Source organism: Mandrillus leucophaeus, unplaced genomic scaffold (assembly GCF_000951045.1).
Source record: "Mandrillus leucophaeus isolate KB7577 unplaced genomic scaffold, Mleu.le_1.0 Scaffold11, whole genome shotgun sequence".
NCBI lineage: Eukaryota > Metazoa > Chordata > Mammalia > Primates > Cercopithecidae > Mandrillus > Mandrillus leucophaeus.
This window is the reverse complement of record NW_012099209.1, coordinates 234,844-252,476: the sequence shown is the minus strand read 5'-3', so window position 1 is coordinate 252,476 and position 17,633 is coordinate 234,844. Positions and strand designations below refer to the sequence as shown.

Below are 17,633 nucleotides of genomic sequence, written 5' to 3'. Positions count from 1 at the left end.
GGGGGCAGGTCGGGCAGCCCGGCAGCGCTTGGTACGTGAGGCCGAGGCTTCCGTGCGGCCTGGGCGGAGGAAGCAGACGGGGGGCTAAGGGTAGAGTTTATCTCCCTTTTCTGCTCCAGCTCTATGACCCTCACTGCTCTGGACGAAGCTGCCCTGCATCGCCCTCCCTCCGGGACCTGAGACCCCCGGGAAGCCCTCCCGGAGCGGGGGAGGGGAGGGAGAAGGGCTGTGAAGCAACTGGTGTCCGGGGTATGACTCGGGGAACCTGTGTCTCCCATGTCTTGGCCTTCTGGGTTATGAGAGCAGTCCTTCCCCCTTCTCCCGGCTGGCAGCACCTTCCTGGCTTCGGAGAGAACCCCCAGTGTGTTTTGCCCCTGGCCGGGTACCCAGGGTACGTGGAGAGTCTGTCTGCCTTCTGTGACTGGACACGCCTTCGCCAAAATCCTCTTGGGGTCGCTGCCAGCGACAGATGATTTCGGGGAGGGTGGGATCCTTTCTGTTGCCTTTCTGGGCCTCAGTACCCACTGCGTCTCTGACCAAGCCAGAGCTCCATTTTTTTGGGTAGTGAATTAAAGAGGACTTTTCTCTCCCGTTTACCCAAGAGCCCTGTTTCAGTAGGCTCTTTCCCTCACCTGGGGGTCTCAGCCTGGTGGCTATTGACCCAGACTGTCAGGGTTAACTCCAGGGTGTCGCTTCCTCGGGTGCCCCTTTGCTGAGGCTACTGTTGGCGGAGGGACCGCCCCTTCCCCCTCCGTATGTGTGGCTGTGTATCTGTGTGTGTGTATGTGTGTTGTTGCGGGGGTGGGGTGGGGGTGGGAAGACTGATCTATTCTCATATTTTCTCCAAGAGTTTCTTGGCAGTAGGGGTCATACTTCCCGCGGCAGGAGCAGGGCGGTGGGAAGATGCAGTAGCATCCAGGTATGAAGTGAGGCCCTGCTTCCCAGGAAGTGGCCATTGAGATCACTTTTTAATATGCTGTGAATGGAAGAAAATAATCATCTTTGGCTTGGCCAGGTAACTCAGGTTTCTCTCACCGTAGGGGTTTTTACTTGTAGTTTTACATGAGCTTGGCTGATTACTCTTAGCAGTATGCTTAACTCTGATGATGTTTTTGGAATAATTCACGTTGACTTATACAATTTTTGGTAATTGAAGGGTCATGAGTTTTTTTCTAAGGCCCTGTTTTTGCTGTGATATAAGTACTTCTCTTATCCCTGGTATTCAGGTCCCATTAACATTGACTTGATGGTAATTGTCTTTAACAAATGTTATACATTTTTGTTACGACTTCGGGGGTGGAGTGGGCACAAGCTATATAAAACCTTCTCGAATGTCCTTTTTGCAGTAACTGGTGCCACTGCAATTTTAAGATTGAAATATTAGAGGATAAAACTAGTGACATGAAAAAAATAGCCTTGGTGACTTGTACATCTTTTGTGGAGCCAGAAGGTAATTTTTTGAATTTCACGCACTTGCTTTCCTTCTGGAGAGTCTGAGAGGTTGCTGAGATATTAGCACTGATCCTTAATGCCACCTCAGAGAGCTTTGGGATCAGGCGGCACTTTGACAGGCGATCACAGTGTTGTAGATTAGGTCACTCCAGTGACCTCACAGTTTCCAGTATTGTGTAAGGCTCTAATCAAAAGGGTTCCTTGAGGCAGAAGAAAAGAGGACGGAACAAATCTTAGTTTTGTGTGTCTCAGCTCATGCAGAAATGTTATATAGGTTCCTGGTTATGTTACCTGACATGGAATTTGCATTTCATATCGCTTATTTTCAGGGACTTTGGTGATGATCTTGGGCAGAGTCCAACTAACATGGGGTGGATGGATTTGGGAAATTATCTTCTTGATTATGAGCAATGAGGAAAGTGCCTCCTTTGTGATTGATCCTCTGAGCGCTGTTATGGGCCGTTTGACAGGACCGTTCGCTTTGAGCAAACACCATGCAGAAACAGAGCTGCAGTGGACGGGGTTTGCTGGCGGAGGTGGTGGTGAGAGCTGGGCATGTCAGTGCGTCTGCAGTTTCTCTCGGATCAGTGTGGGCTCAGGTGAGAGCAGGTGGCTCCAGCACAGGTGCTGCCGGTGTGCCGGTCTCTCCTCTCTGCCCTGCCCAATGATGAATTCCACTACTGGATATTTAGTTGACACATATTTAAGATGCTCGTGGAAAAAAAAAAAAAAAAAACGGGGACAGTGTTGAAGAGCCAACACTAAAATTAAACCTCTTCTGAGAGAAGCGGCAGAGAATTGTGTCATGTAATGCTTACCTTTATGGGCATGCAATTATGGTTAACAAACTTAGCTATTGCTTGCAAAATCAGTGTCAGGAACTGACCTAATATCCAAAAGTATCTGGAAAGTTGGGCAAGTGACGAAGTCGTGTTTACCAACCATCTCCTTGACAAAGGAATTCTTAGGAGGAAAGTTGTTTCTGTGCTCTTTTAGCCCCTGGAGTATGCATTTGAATTCCTATAGCAGCAGGCTCAGAGTTAATAATTTCTGCCAATTCAGTAATAAAGTAAATCCTCTACTCTCCTTTTCAAAAGGCTACTAACGGTTTTTCAGAGCAGTCGGAGCTTTTCTTTTCGTCGTGCACCCTTTCAGCCCAGGGTGTTGAAAATCTCTCCGAAGCGCAGCGTGTGCATGATTGTTCCAGCTTACTCTCGCTGCATTGTGGGTAAAGTGAAGGACTGTGTCTTACTCTCGCACAGCAGTCGTAGTGAGCAGTCTCCTCAGCAGGTGATTCGGTTCCCATCTGCCTGGGACACTCTTTGTTTTGTGGAGGTACGAGCTTTATCTCCCTGTGCGGCACACAAGCTTCTTGGGATGTTTCATGTCTTGTCTTCTCCCTCTAGAGCAGAAGCATTTGGCACACTTTCTATCTGCTGCTTAAACTGACTGAACCCTAGCATCCATCTTGGACCTGTGCCTGAGGAGCTACATGTGAACCCCATTTTACTAGGAAGCTTTTGTAACTGCTTTATGCCCAAAAGTACAGTCGTGGAATATTCTAATGCAGAACTTTGGAGAGGGAAGGAGTCACAGGTGACTTGAGATGCTACTCAGTAGAACTGTGAGGAATATGGATGTTAAGTGATGATTAACAAACTTAGCTTTTAGAGGAAAGGTCCGACGGATAGTAGACGGTGTACTGCATCCTCATGACAAATAAAATAACAGCACAGGGCAGGGCTTGCTAACTGCAGGTGAATGTCCTGTGTTCAGAGCAGGGAGAGGCCTGAGAAGGTCCTGCAGCAAAGAGGGACTTGAACTAGCCCTGGCTGCTTGTGTCAGTGCCTCCAGCTGTCAGGCTCTGAGTGGGAAACGTCCTTGGGAGCTGCTTGCTTTCTTACAGCTCTTCAGGCAACAGAGACCAAGGGGGAGGTGACCAAGGCGCGCTGCAGAGAGACCCAGCAAGAAAGATAATTTTCCCACCTAAGAATTGGAAGGTTGGATGTTGCTTACCTTGACTTCCCTGCAGATTTCTTGTCCACAGGGTGGGATTGGGAACGGGTGTATGCACCCCATAAACCTCCTTCCAGATCTAAGTTCAGATCCTGGAAGGGACAGCAGAGTCTAATGTCAATTGTTCTAGAAGGGTTTTTTGTTTTGTTTTTAATACATCTTTGCAAGGTACATTGTTTGAAGTTTCTCAGCTAACAAAATTCTAAACCAAGGTGTATGCTTTGTTAGTTTGTGTGGCACCCTGTCAGAGAGTTCTGCTTCCTCCCAACAGCCTTGTGAGTGGGAGAGCCAGTCTCCCCTTTTGCAGGTGCAGAAGCCAGCAGCATCAGGTAGTAGATGCTGCTCAGTGGTGTCTCCTGGGGCAAGCAGAGGACAAAATGCTTTTGTTTCTTACTGACTTAATGGGAGGTGGTGGAACCAAAGTTAGGGACTTACCCAGAGTCATTAAGTGACAGTCCTTAGAGTCCTTCCAACTCTGAACACCACCACGCTGTCTTGAAAGATGGAGAGATGGCTCCAGAAGAGGCACGAGGGGGCAGCGTTTTTGAGCTGATAAGAAAACTTGTGGGGATCCTGTAACGTCCCCTACGAGTTTATGTGAGATTACAGCCTGGGGCTGGATCTACCTATGTTAGATCTAACAGGGTGATGATATGAGACAGCCTGTCCCGTGAACATCTGAAGGTCTCTGTCACGGACAGAAACCTGGGCCAGACCACGGTGTGGCAACTAGCAACTAATGTGGAACTTTTCATGAGTCTCTGTGACCAGTTTGCTCTCTACTTCAACATTACAGCACTTTTGATATTAACTTAAAATGCCGTTTATTCTGCAGAAAAGCAGAATAGTATAAATTGCAAAATGAAGGACTTTTGATTCTGACCCTATCCAAAATAGGGGACCCTAAACCCAAACATGTAAATGCCCACTGCTCCACAATTACCCAGATTCAGGGACTCTTCTGTCTTTACTCTTGTCTATTGTGGCCAGGACACAGCAGAGGAGCAGCGTGGTGTTCTCTGACTTCGGGAAACAGAAAAGTAGCAAGTGTCACCTGTGACACAGGTGTATGTCCTTGTCTTTGACTCATTCTGTCCCTCAGGAGAAAGTGGACTTTACAGTCTGTCCTCACTGAGGTTTCTGTGTGGTCCTCAGACTGTGCTGTCCTGGTTGGAGGTCCCCAAGCCCTAGAGGACTGTCCAAGACCAGCGTGTGGCAATGGCTTTGTCCTGCATACAGATGTAAAAAGGCACCATGGTCACATCAGCCCTTGGGCAACTGTGTAAGATAGGACATGTACCTTAAGGGCGCCAAGCTGTCTTAGGTGAGGGAGGACACTTGGGCTTGCCTTTTCTTGATTTTGGGGTCTGCGAACATCTTCTCAGACTGAGCTCCAGTTTAACCAGACCGACTCCAGGTGACTCCAGTGGGAGGGGTCCCCTGGCCACTCCCCCACTATCATCTCCTTTTGGAAACTGGGTGCTTTGTCACTGCACGTTGTGCTTTTCCTTTGTATTTCTAGTGGTAGGCTGTCCCGCGTCTGCCTGGTCCCTTTGGGGACCGGTAGCTGGTTGTCAGAATGGGTGGCCGAGTTTGTGGCCCAGTGAGTACAGGAGAGGCAGCGCATTTCATTCCAGTGTGGTCTCGCTAGCACCCATGCTGGGAGCACCTTCCAAAACAGCTGCTTTTCACTCTCAGAGCAGGGTGTGGATTTGCCATAGGGATTCCCTGAACCGGGAAGCATTTCCTGAGTGAGAAAGACACACCGATAATTCTGCATGCTCTATTTAAAGGTCTTCTCTGAATGGATTCCATGCCTTGGGAGGCACTGCAGTTACGTTTCAGTCACTAACTGATTAGCAAGTGCTCGTGTGCTGAGTGTAGAGGATACAGACCTGAAGATGCCCAGCTCCTGTGCCAAAGGGGCCTGGCGCCTCACAGGGAGGAGGGCAGATAGGGCATGGTCATGAATGAGCTGGGTGGGGGGTGCCATGGCATGTGGGCTCGGCAGTCGGATGGCCTGATGGTGCTGCAGGTCTCAAGTCCAAATGGAACAGTTCTCCCCGTGCCTTATTTGAAAACAGTTGAGAATTCTTAAGAATATGAGATGGCTTTCTTAAGTATATTCTGTCATCCAGTTTTTCAGAATAAGTTTTGTAGTCAGGCAGGCAGGCTTTTCTTGCGTTGTCTCTGGCATGAGTGGAACAGAGCTGGAAGGAATAGTCGGCAAATTATTGCACAGTTTTCCCTCTCTGCCGTGGGATGGGGCACAGGCAGATGTCGAGCTGTGTCTGTGGGTATGGTCGGGGTGTCTGGGCTTGAGAAAACGGAAAGGGTCTTGGAGTAGCCTGTACGTGGCACTGATTTTCAGCATTTGGGGTGGTGTTGTACCCTCTGCATTAGATTTGCTCTGTGTGGCTTTTGGAGGCAAGCCTAGGGGTAGGGAAGGTGAGAGTTCTGTGATGTGCTTAGGGGAGCGGTGGATTATTGTCAGAGCTTAACACAGTCTGGGGGCACTGTGAGGTGGCTATGTGGACATGCCCAGGCCCTTGGATTCTGTGTATAGGCCGTTGGATTCTGTGACCAGCCAAGTACCGGGAGGTTGCGATTCTCTATGGAGCCTATTCAAAAGGAGATGGGTCATGTCAGGTGAAGTACCAGCTGCCCTCTGGGAACTCATATCCCAAGGATTGCCAGGCAATTGGGGTTAAAGGCCTTTGGATGTTACTGGGACTGCAGCAAAGTGTCCTGGGTTCATCCACTGCAGGAAAATAAATCTTGGAAATCCTCAGGGGACTCATCAGGTTTCCCCTGCATGCAGAGTTAGGCTCAGTCTCCTGTGTGCCTGCAGTAGTCTCTGTTGGGCAGCAGAGGCTGCAAGATGAACAGCCTCTGTTTACTGAGCACTTACACAGTGCCAGACGCTACTGTGTGGAGCGTCTCATTGCTTCTTTGAATTACTTCTAGGGTAGGTGCTTCATCTTCATTTTAGGGACTAGGAGAGATTCACCGATTTGTCTGGTATTGCAGACAAGGGAACCAGAAGCCTTGGGTCTGAATCTATCACTGGGTGGTTCTGATGTCAGAGGGCTTAACCATGAGAGTCTTCCGCTTCCCACATCAGTGGTGCCAGGCATGGAAGCTGAACTGCGTTGCGTCTTCTAAGGTATACCCTTGCAAACATGAAGTGTTTTCAAATGTTACATTTTTAATTCCATTCCTTCACAGTTCCTACAACTTTTCCCCCTTTAAATTCCTCTAGCCTAGTGGCTCCAAACCTTTTTGAGTATGAGGGTTCATTTTTATCATCAGAAACCTTCTGGAACCTTCACATAACAACAGGTGTGCTTTGAGTAACTGTTTTAAAGAAAATTCGAGGCCAGAACCTACTCCTAATCCAGTTGTGCTTCGAAGTGAAGTTCTGTCTTGTCGTCAAAACAGCATCAGTGTAACTCTGAGAGCAGGCCTTACCTGTGTGTGACACCTGGAATTTGACCTTTGTGCTGCCTCCAGTTGGGAACCTCCTGTCATCCCTGCTGCCTGCCTTTTCTGAAACCTTGCCTGGTTTAATCCAAGACCATCTCTCTCGGGAACCGTTCATCGTTTTAACACTGTGTATTCCTGCTGATAACAGGTCTTGTTGGTTACATTTTCCATGTGATTGTGAAGTGCCCAAGTAGGAGAGCAGGAGTTGCTCCCTTAGTATCTCGAACTGCCACAGCACGTGGATGCCCAAATGCTTGGTGCTCTTACTGTGAACAGGGCCAGTTTTGGGAATGGCTGTCAGCGTTACTGAGCAGGTCCTAGGTGCCACCTGTTTTCAGCACTTCACCTGCATTCAAAACACATTTAATCTTCATAGCAGGTGTAGATTAAACAGGAGGCAGGTGCTGGTGAGGAAACTGAGGTTCAGTGGACACAGCTGGAAGAAGGCTAGGTGGGATGAGGCTGGGGTTGGAACACACCCACCTGCTGGCTGTCTTCCATGTCATCTGTGAGAGGCCAGTGGGCACGTGCTGTGCAGGCACTCCCCTTTCTTGCCTGGGTCCAGCTCTTTATGCTGGATTCATCTGTGCGTTGCTTTTATGCCAGACTGGGAGGACAGTGGTCCCTGAAATGCTCTGTGCTTTCTCTGGAACTGGCTGAGGAAGGGGTGTAAGGTGTGTTTTCCTCTTTCTTTCTCATCTGGTATTTTTCACTCTAATAGAGAAGGTGGCACTTGATCTTAGATTTCTGCCTGTCTGTGTTCCCTAGACACTGTTCAAATGTCACTTCATCTGTGAAGGCTGGGTCCCCAGTGATCCTTTGGTGTTTTTTGGTCATGTGACAAAACATATGGCATTCCTGGACACACATCCCCCCAGATTTTCATTTGTTATGGCCAGAAAGTGGGGTGCTGCTTTGTCCAGGCCACACCCTGTGTGGGGTCAGCCTCGTGGCTGCTGTGGAGACTCGGGTACTGGTGTGCTGGGTGCACAGCATGGTTTTGTAGGGTGTTGGCTGTGGCTGGCCTTGACTCTGGTGGGGGTTCTGTGGTGCAGGCGTCAGCAGTGGCGAGTTACTGGGAGGACTCAGGTGCGTGTGACCCGTGGCCCACACCGAGAGCCCAGTGGGCTGGCAGCACTCCCAGGCCCTGGCGGCCCCACTGCCTGCTTGTGCCTTCAGCACGGCAGTGCACTCTTCTGTTTCCCACCCACACTCCTGGTCACATTGGCTCTCTGGGCAGCCACCTGCACACACTGGGTTTAGGTTCTTCTTATCCCCTTGATGACTTGTTTTGATGTCCCCCCTTCTAGTCATCAGGTTCCTGGCCCAGCTTGAGATAGGCGCGGAGAGGTGGCCACATCCTCTTTCCCACTAGGGTGATGTGGTAGTTACCATGGTAGCTAACAGCCCTCCTGTTCTGCAGGCCAACCCTCTAGAACCCTTTATAGATGCTGCCAACTCCATTCACCTCCCAGGTGCATCTTGCATGGTGCCTAGGCAAGCAGTCCTCAAGCTGGCTTTTCAGTGCTGTCAGTGGGAGACCCATAATACTGATGTGAAGGGGTATAAAATAAGAACAGCTTTATCCTTTTGTGTGGTCATTGGTTCACATTGTTTCCTTCTGTGTTCACTTAACTGGTTGCCTGCACAGCACCTGTCTTTACTTCCTATACTAATTCTGTGGCCTGTCCAGCCCTAGAGGGAGGTTAGTGCTGTACTGGTGGCAGGAGCTTAGACACAAAGGGGCTGACGGTCACGCAGGCCCAAAGGCAAGTCTGCGGTCAGGTGAGGACCTGGTTTTTCTCTCTCCCTCTTTTGTAGTGTTGCCTTCACACAGTAGGGTGTCTTCCTCTCCGTCCCAGCAGTTTCAGGATTTTCCCTCACCGAACTCCCGACTCTGCCGGAATCCCCACCAAACATTTCCTAATGCCTTTTCTGAGCTTTGATTGAATCAGCAGTTTGATAGAATTAGTTGATTGGTTTACCCCTGAATCTGGTGTGAGTTCCACCCAAACAGTCCCACAATAGAGGGGATGTTCCCGGGAGACATCAAGGTCCTGTTAACGGGAGAAGAGTAGTGGATCCAGTGTCCGTGGATATGCACTGATGTCATCACCTCTCCTGAGGTGACCGTCACATAGTTGGGCCTTGGCTCCAGAAGGCAAAAATGGGAGTAACTGAAGTGTAACGTCCAGAGTAGCAACAAGGTGGTTTGGCTGGTGTGAGGTCACTGCGTGGAGTTGTAAGTACCTTCTCGTTCTGGTTGAACCGCAGATTGCATTTGCCTGTAGTCACCCTTGGGGACCTCGCTGTCACACTGTCCTAGTGCAGGTGCTGGCCAGCTGCAGCTTCAGATCCCGTCCTGGGCTGGAGAGAGTCTTGCATGGTGCTGGTTTTTTCCTCCCTATCTTGACAGTGTCTCCTGGTGCTTCAGTCACTGCCTGGAATGGAGCCCATGCTGGGGGAGGTGGTGCAGTCCAGGTGATCTGAACCCCCCCAGGCCTCCTGCGGTCATGAGGAAACTGTGCTGTGACCCAGGCAAGAGCTGTTGCCTCTCCTGTAGCTTCTCTGAACTTGTGGACCCTGGGCAGAGGCTGGAAGATCTGTTGGGTCTGATTGTCCTGCCTGTTTCCTCTCATCTGTTCTTCCCCCGGTTAACCGGAAACTTGTACCTGTGTTTCCTGGCCTGGCTTCTTCCCCTTCGGTTAACGGAGAGGGGTGGACTCAAGTGATCTTTCTTTTGCAGCCTCTATTTCCCCAACCCCACCTTGTGTTTCTGGGGGGGCTCTCAGTAAGCCCCTGAAGTTGGTGTCTGCTCCCCCTTTTGCCTGGCAGTGACGAAAGTGGGCTACATGTTAAGTAAGTCTCAGGCTCGTCTGTGAGGGAAAGGTTTGTTTTTTTTTTTTTTTTGAGATGGAGTCTCACTCTGCGCCCCCCCGGCTGGAGTGCAGTGGCGGGATCTCGCCTCACTGCAAGCTCCGCCTCCCGGGTTCACGCCATTCTCCTGCCTCAGCCTCCTGAGTAGCTGGGACTACAGGCGCCCGCCACCAAGCCCGGCCAATTTTTTTGTATTTTTAGTAGAGACGGGGTTTCACCGTGTTAGCCAGGTTGGTCTCGATCTCCGGACCTCGTGATCCGCCCGCCTCGGCCTCCCGAAGTGCTGGGATAACAGGCCTGAGCCACCGTGCCCGGCCTTGTGAGGGAAAGGTTTGTGAATGGGTATCCCACCTTCACTTCTGCCTTAAGGGAGTTTCTCAAGCATTTCATTTCTCACCTTGATGGTTGGTGGGCAAGCAAGTGCCTGAACTTGGGGGCCCCTGAGTGGGGAGCCTGTCTTCTCCCAGGAGAGCTTCAGTACTGCCCTCCTGTGAGCTCCTTCTGCATTTGCTGCCCAGCTTTTTCCCTCTAAACACTGAGCTGAGCTTAAATAAATGCTGTTTGGGATTGAAATTGGAGTGGAGAGAAAGGAGAGGGAATCTTTTCTGTTTCTGGTCCTCGGCACTATGTGTGTCTATGTGTCTCTCTGTATGTGTGTCTGTCTGTGTGTCCGCAAGTCTTGTGGATGGGCTGCTTCATGTGTTGGGAAAGGCAGCAGCTCCTGAGTTTGACCTGTCGTAGAGAGGAGTTACTTTCTAGTTTCCAGTTCTGGAAACTTCAGGAGACACACTCTGGCTTGGCTTAGGGTGGCATGGGAGGGCCTTGTAAAAAGTGTCAGTGCCCACAGGAAGTCAGGGAAGTTTTTCCAGAAGGAGCAGGGTCTTTTATGCAGACGGAAGCAGCATGTGCTCCCAGGCTGCTACAGCCCTGTGTACCTGAAGGAAAATGGTGAAAACCCTGGCCTGGAGTGGGGAGGGAGCATGTTAGGTGTTCTGGTGTAGTTGGCAGGTGGTATTTGTGCTGGATAGTATGCGGAAGACTTGTGCATTGCCTCTCTGGACATGCTGTCTACACAATGAGGAGTTAGGGGTGTGACCGAGTGGGCACCTCCTCATCACCCTGGTGATGATTCTTCTGTGTTGAGAGCACTGCGGACATGGTTTCCTATCTGGTCGGGTGGTGGGCTCCCTCAAGTTGGGAAATAGGAAGTGGCATCATCTGTTTAGGAAGATGAGCTGTCCTTGGGCACAAGGATACCTGTTGTGTTTGTCACACCAGGTTGTCTTCTCCTTAGGATGCTGTTCTCTGTGCTCACCATGGGCACTTGGAATGAATGACAAGGCCTAACAGTGGGGGGATGTGTGCCTCCCTGGTTCCCTTGCCCCTTGCTGCGTTGGTCTCTTTTTTTCTCTCCCCAACCCCTTCCATTGGTTCCTGCTCCCCCCAGGTGTTTTGGCTTTGTGTAGCTCTGCTCATGGTCTTTGGCCCTTAAGACTTTCCCCAGGTTGTCTCAGAGCCACGGCTTCCTTGGCACCTGGACACTTGCTCTCCAGCGCTGTCTCCTGTGTCTGGATGTCTAGACAGCCCACTCCAAAGTGGATACACCTTCTTCACCTCTGCTCTTGTCATGCTGTACTGTGTCTGTTGGTGGCGCCATGATCTACTGCTCTGTAGACCACCTTAGGGCCATCCTGGAGTCCTCCTTCCTGCAAGCTGGACCTTTAGAGGGTCTAGTGCAGCAGTGTCCCAGTCAGTCTCCTGCCTTTGTATGTCTGAAAACGGATTGGGATGATTGACTTCTCTGGTGGTGTCGTGTTGCTGACTGGATAGAGTCTCAGCTCTTTAGGTGGCATATAGTAGAGAAGACAGTCTTTCTCCTGGGTGGAGGACTTAAGCAGAGTGGAGTTGGAACCATTGACCCTGCTGTTCACCTTGCAGCCTTCCACGAGGTTAGGTTTGCAGCCTTTGTTTTTCCAGAAAGATGTAAAAAATGCTGCATAGGAAGGCTTTTTTTTTTTTTTTTGAGAGGGATTCTCGCTCTGTCGCCCAGGCTGGGGTGCAGTGGCCGGATCTCGGCTCACTGCAAGCTCCGCCTCCCGGGTTTATGCCATTCTCCTGCCTCAGCCTCCCGAGTAGCTGGGACCACAGGCGCCCGCCACCTCTCCCGGCTAGTTATTTTTTGTATTTTTTAGTAGAGATGGGGTTTCACCTTGTTAGCCAGGATGGTCTCGATCTCCTGACTTCGTGATCCGCCCGTCTCGGCCTCCCAAAGTGCTGGGATTACAGGCTTGAGCCACCGCGCCCGGCCAGGAAGGCTTTTAAGAATGGGACATGGCCCTGTGCATGAAGCATCCTGGGTGCTCACATGCATGCTACCTAATAATACACAGGCTTGGTGGTAGAGAGCCCATCTAGCTCCCATTGCCTTCCTCCTGGTCTCTGCATCCTCGTTTTCCTGAGAGCTGCCCCTTCCTCTCTCCAGTCCATGCCCATTGGATGGTTAGTAATGTAGGTACGACTGGCCAGTCATGGGACTGCATCTTCCTGGGCAGTGATTGGTTCAGAGACAGACCTGTGACCCAGTCAGAGCCTGTGAAAGTTGTAGCACTTTGCTGGAGTAGTTTGGGGAGACTTAAATGGGAGAGGATGTGAGCTGTTTTCTGCTGAGGTTTGCTGCCTGGAGGCAGCCTGTCCAAGAGTAAGACCTGGTCAGAGGAGTAGAGAGGACTAGGACCTTGTGGCTTGGCTGATCTGAAGTAAAGCCTGTCCTAACCTTTTTTTCTTTTTTTTTTTTCCCCCCCAGGAGTTGGAGTCTTGCTCTGTCTCCCAGGCTGGAGTGCAATGGCACAGTCTCAGCTCACTGCAACCTCTGCCTCCTGGGTTCAAGTAGTTCTCCTGCTTCAGCCTCCCGAGTGGCTGGGATTACAGGCACCTGCCGCCACGCCCAGCTAATTTTGTATTCTTAGTAGAAACGGGGTTTTGCCATGTTGGCCGGGCTGGTCTCGAACTCCTGACCTCAGGTAATCCACCAACCTTGGCATCCCAAAGTGCTGGGATGGATGACAGGCGTGAGCCACCATGCCCGGCCGCCCCCAAACTTTTAAGCTAAGTGAGCCTATGGTTTTCTTTCTTGATTAAACCCATTTGAGCTGACTTTTCCCTCACTTGCAACTGAGAGAGTCAGGAAAGAATCATCTGAGCACATTATGCCCCAGGCTCTGGGTCAGGTAGCCCTTATTCCTCTCCTGCTCCAGCCAGGCTCAGCTGCTCATCAGTCAGCTCCTGACCTTTTTGTGCACCCCACCTGATCACCTGCCCTCTCTCCCTCCTTGCCTCTCTGGGCTCAGGGTCCAGAGCCTCCATAAGCAGCCCTGTCTTCTGACTATTCCAGGCATCCTGGTCTGATCTTTCCCACAGCGCTTCCTGTAACCGGTCTGACGTGCCTGTCATTTCCCCCACCCCCATTCCCCTTGAAGGCAAAGACTGGTTGGTTGTTTTCTTGCTGGTATTTAGTGAGCCATTCATTCTGTTAGGGCCAGTAACCAGTTTACAAATGGATGTGGGTCCATTTCTGACTTCAGGTTACAGAAGTAGCATTGCCTAACCTGGGAGGACCCAGTTGGTTTTGGGGTAAGAATTCAGACTTAGTGGGGCCTGAGCATGGTAGTCATTTAGCTCATGAGTATTGGGGTTGAGGTGACTGCGCCTGGACTTGGCCAGACCCCTGGAGGAAGCCCCCTCCTGTGATGGTTACTTGGCTCTCTCCAACCTTCAGCCCTTTGGATTCCTCCCATGGTTCGAGGGGTCTGTTGGACCTCAGGCCCACATGAGCCTGCACGTGCCTCCTCCCTCCCTTGGGCCAAGCCTGGGCAGACACTCCCCACTCACTCCGCCACCTTTTTATTTTATTTTGAAATGGGGTCTCACTCTGTCACCAAGGCTAGAGTGCAGTGGCACAATCGGCTCACTGCAACCTCCACGTCACCGGCTCAAGTGATCTTCCTACCTCAGCCTTCTGAGTAGTTGAGACTACAGGCACATGCTACCACACCTAGCTGCTTTTTTGTAATTTTTGTAGAGATGGGGTTTCACCATGTTGCCCAGGCTGGTCTCAAATTCCTGAGCTCAAGCGGTCTGCCTGCTTCTGCCTCCCAGAGTGCTGGAATTACAGGCGTGAGACCCTGCACCGGGCCAGACACTACCCTTAGCACAGCTTCTGGACCTTAGCTGGAAGGCCTCGGGTCCTTCTCAGCTGTTTCTACTTCGGTGACCTTGGACCAGATCACTTAATGTCTCCAAGCCTCAGTCTTTTTACCTGTGACATGGAGCTGGCATTGCCATCACCTGTTGATACCGTCCTCTGGGGTTTGAGGTGTGTTGAGAGCCTGGCATAATGCCTAGCCTCCATTTAGTCACCCTGATCATGAAGATGCTGGTACTGTCTTCCTGTGACAGATGAGTTTGGGATGTTGTCTTCCTGAGGCCATGCGGTTGCAAGGGGGAAGTGAGGATTTTAATGCCATCAATGATTCTGTCACCAAGCCCAGGGCATGGATCTCATTGAATCTGGTTACCTGTCCCACTTCACAAACCAAGGGCTTGACATCCTTTGGTGTAAATCTTCATAAGGGACTATAGGGACTTTATCCTGGGGTCATAATAGAAATGGTTGCAAGGACAACAGCATCAACTCTTACTGTGTGCTCACTCTGTGCTAAGAACCATCCATTTTATAGATGGGCTAATTCAGGAAACTGAAGCATAGCGAGTTTAGGTCGCTGGCACTGCACAGCTGTGAGCCCGACTCCTTCTGCCCTCAGAGCCTTTGCTTTCATCCAGAGATAACACTGCTGCCCACTGTAGAGGGGAGGGGAATGCACGTGAAGCCAGTGCCACCTGGACAGTGCCCATCAAGTGCCTTGCCTGCACCTTGGGTAGAGAGCTGGGGACTCTGCTGTCCTTTTCCACGTCGGAAGTGGGGGAGTTTGTACCTGAGTTGTCGTGGAGTACAGAGGGATCCCCTGTCCCTTCCCCAGCCAGATACAGCCTCTGATGTCTCTAGAGCCTTTGAGCCATGTCAGCTCCAGTTCATGAGGCCTTTTCTTGTGGAGAAGGGAACCTTTTCATTTCTTATGGGTAGGTTGATGAATAGGTTTAACAGTCAACTAGAAATCCTCTAAGCCTCCTCTCCCCTCCTCCCAAAGAAAGAAAGAAGGAAAGAAAGAAAAGTATTTAATATGTAAGAGTTTGGGAATTAGACCTGGATTCGAATCTCTACAGCTCTATCTCCAAGTTGTATGTTCTTGGACAAATCACATCAAATATTTATCACTGCTATTAATACTCTCTATAAAGTGAAGACGTCCCTGTCCTACTAAAGGTAAACAGTGCCTGAAAGGAAATTTAGTACCTAGTAGGCACTAAACATGTATAAGCCCCTTCTTGACTTTTCAGGAGCTAGGGGGTATTATTCCCCTAGATGAGTTTGTAGATACTGGACTTCGATTTTCACAAATGCCGTTCTTTTTCAAGGATAGTCTTTTCTTTAGTGTCAGCAACGAGCAGTTACAAGACAACATTGCATAATTTACACATTTCTAAATGCTCCCTCGGGGGAAAACAGGAAGAAATTGGTTGTAGAACAAAATCCCAGACATCAGGGTCCAGAGCCTCTTCCTTGGAAGAGGTGCTTAGGCTGAAATTCACAATCAGGTTTAAAAGCTGCATATACTTTGGGAGGCCCGAGACAGGTGGATCACAAGGTCAGGAGATCGAGACCATCCTGGCTAACATGGTGAAACGCCGTCTCTACTAAAAATACAAAAATTAGCTGGGCGTGGTGGCAGGCGCCTGTAGTCCCAGCTACTCGGGAGGCTGAGGCAGGAGAATGGTGTGAACCTGGGAGGCGGAGCTTGCAGTGAGTGGAGATCCTACCACTGCACTCCAGCCTGGGCGACAGAGCAAGACTCCGTCTCAAAAAGAAAAAGCTGGCTATACTTTCCCAAATCTCTCTGTGCTGCAGTTGCAGGTAGGGTGATCAAAATACAACTTTGTGCACATGAAACTACCTTTCAGAAGCAATAGCCAATATCCTTCCTGTGTAGAGACTTACTTTAAAATTAACAATTGTGGCTAGGCACGGTGGCTCCAGCCTGTAATCCCAGCACTCTGGGAGACCGAGGTGGAGGATTGCTTGAGGCGAGGAGTTTGAGACCAGCCTTGGCAACGTAGTGAGACCTTGTCTGTACTAGAAATCACAAACATTAGCTGGGGGTGGTGGCATGTGCCTGTGGTCCCAGCTACTCGGGAGGCTGAGATGGGAGGATTGCTTGAGCTGTGTAGGCTGAGGCTGCGGTGAGCCAAGATCACGCTACTGTACTCCAGCTTGGGCGACAGAATGAGACCCTGTCTCGAGAAAAAAACCAAACAAAAAGTAATCATAAATCATAAGATCTTCAAGATTTTACTGGATGGAAAAATGTTGATGTATTTGATGCCTGGAACATATACCTTGCACAAAAACATGTGGGCAGAATGGCCTTGGCAGGTAATCAAGACAGGACGTTAAGCCAGCCTGTTGCGGTTTTATCTCTCCTGGCCTATCTCCTACCCCACCCCCAACAACCTGCATCACCCTGCTGGCAGGAGCTCAGAGCCACTGTCACCCTCCTGGAAACTATTTATGTAGCAAGAGCCATGGACATGCTCATGTCCTGTGACCCAGTAATTTTACTCTTGGAAGTTTATTTACAGGCGGAGCTTGGTGGCTCATGCCTGTAATCCCAACACTTTGGGAGGCCAAGGTGGGAGGATCACTTGAGGCAAGGAATTGAAGACCAAACTGACCAATATAGCAAGACCTTGTCTCCATTTAATTCTTTTTTTTTTTTTTTTTTAATGAAGTTTATTTTTAAACAGCATAGGAGAAGCTTCAGAATCATGGTGCATCCACAGAGTCAAATAGCCTATAGCCGAAAGCGTGATTCTGGAGGCTCTATAGAAAAATGGGTAGGCCTTGCCATGAGGGGGAAAGGAGTGGTTTTGTCACTCAGGCATCTGGATAGGCTGGATGCCTGAAGAACTAGAATCTGGGGTAAAATGGAAGCACTTGTGTTGGTTGGGGCAGGGGAAATGGGTTAGTTTGTTTTCCCCTGTGCTCCATTGTCTTTTCAATTAAACTGTAAAAAAAATGAAAATAAAAGTAGACTGCTCTAGCCTGAAGAGCACTTGAGCACTATTAAGAGCAATCGGCTCTGGAGTGGATTGCGGCTCTGGAGTGGATTGCGGGCCTCTATGTACTGCAATCAGTGGAGAGGATTATTTCCCCTCTCATGCGTTTCCGGAAGGTTCAGAGCACTAGTGTGCAACACGACACTCCAGTCAAGGCCACCAGTCATGTTCCTAGAAGCCTGGGGTCCATCCCACCAGACTGACTGGACAACACCTGGTTTTCTCCACACGGTCAGTGAAGCCACACCCCACGGCTCTGCTCAACACCCTGAAGTGGTCTGTGCCTCTGCCTTCCTCTCACCTTAGTCACCTACTCCACCTGTGAGACCCGGGGGCGACTGCCAGGATGCATGTTCTGCAGCCCTCCTCTGCCCTCCATCTGAGTCCAACCCTGGCCATTTCCCTCTTGGTCCTGCCCCTTCCACACTGATAAGCAGATGACACCACTGTCACTTCACATCCTTCAGTGGTTTTCCATCACCCTTCGAATAGACGCCCACACTCCTTATTGTCATGATCTACACATGCTACAGGCCTTGGGCCCTTCTTTCCTTTCTCAGCTCAACTTGAAC

The 17,633-nt window shown here is 50.2% G+C and overlaps 1 protein-coding gene across 2 annotated transcripts in view; it reads left to right on the top strand.

Annotated features, from left to right (window-relative positions):
* The window catches only part of MED26 (mediator complex subunit 26), a 54,396-nt gene that overhangs the window by 1,470 nt on the left and 35,293 nt on the right, over positions 1 to 17,633 (top strand). Inside the window, exon 1 of one of the 2 annotated variants that reach the window (XM_011989887.1) lies at positions 3,068 to 3,452. The exons of the other annotated variant lie outside the window; for it this stretch is intronic. The gene's annotated coding sequence lies outside the window, so the exon portion shown is untranslated. Of the gene's footprint in view, positions 1 to 3,067; positions 3,453 to 17,633 lie in introns of those variants that run through there. 2 annotated transcript variants of the gene reach the window in all.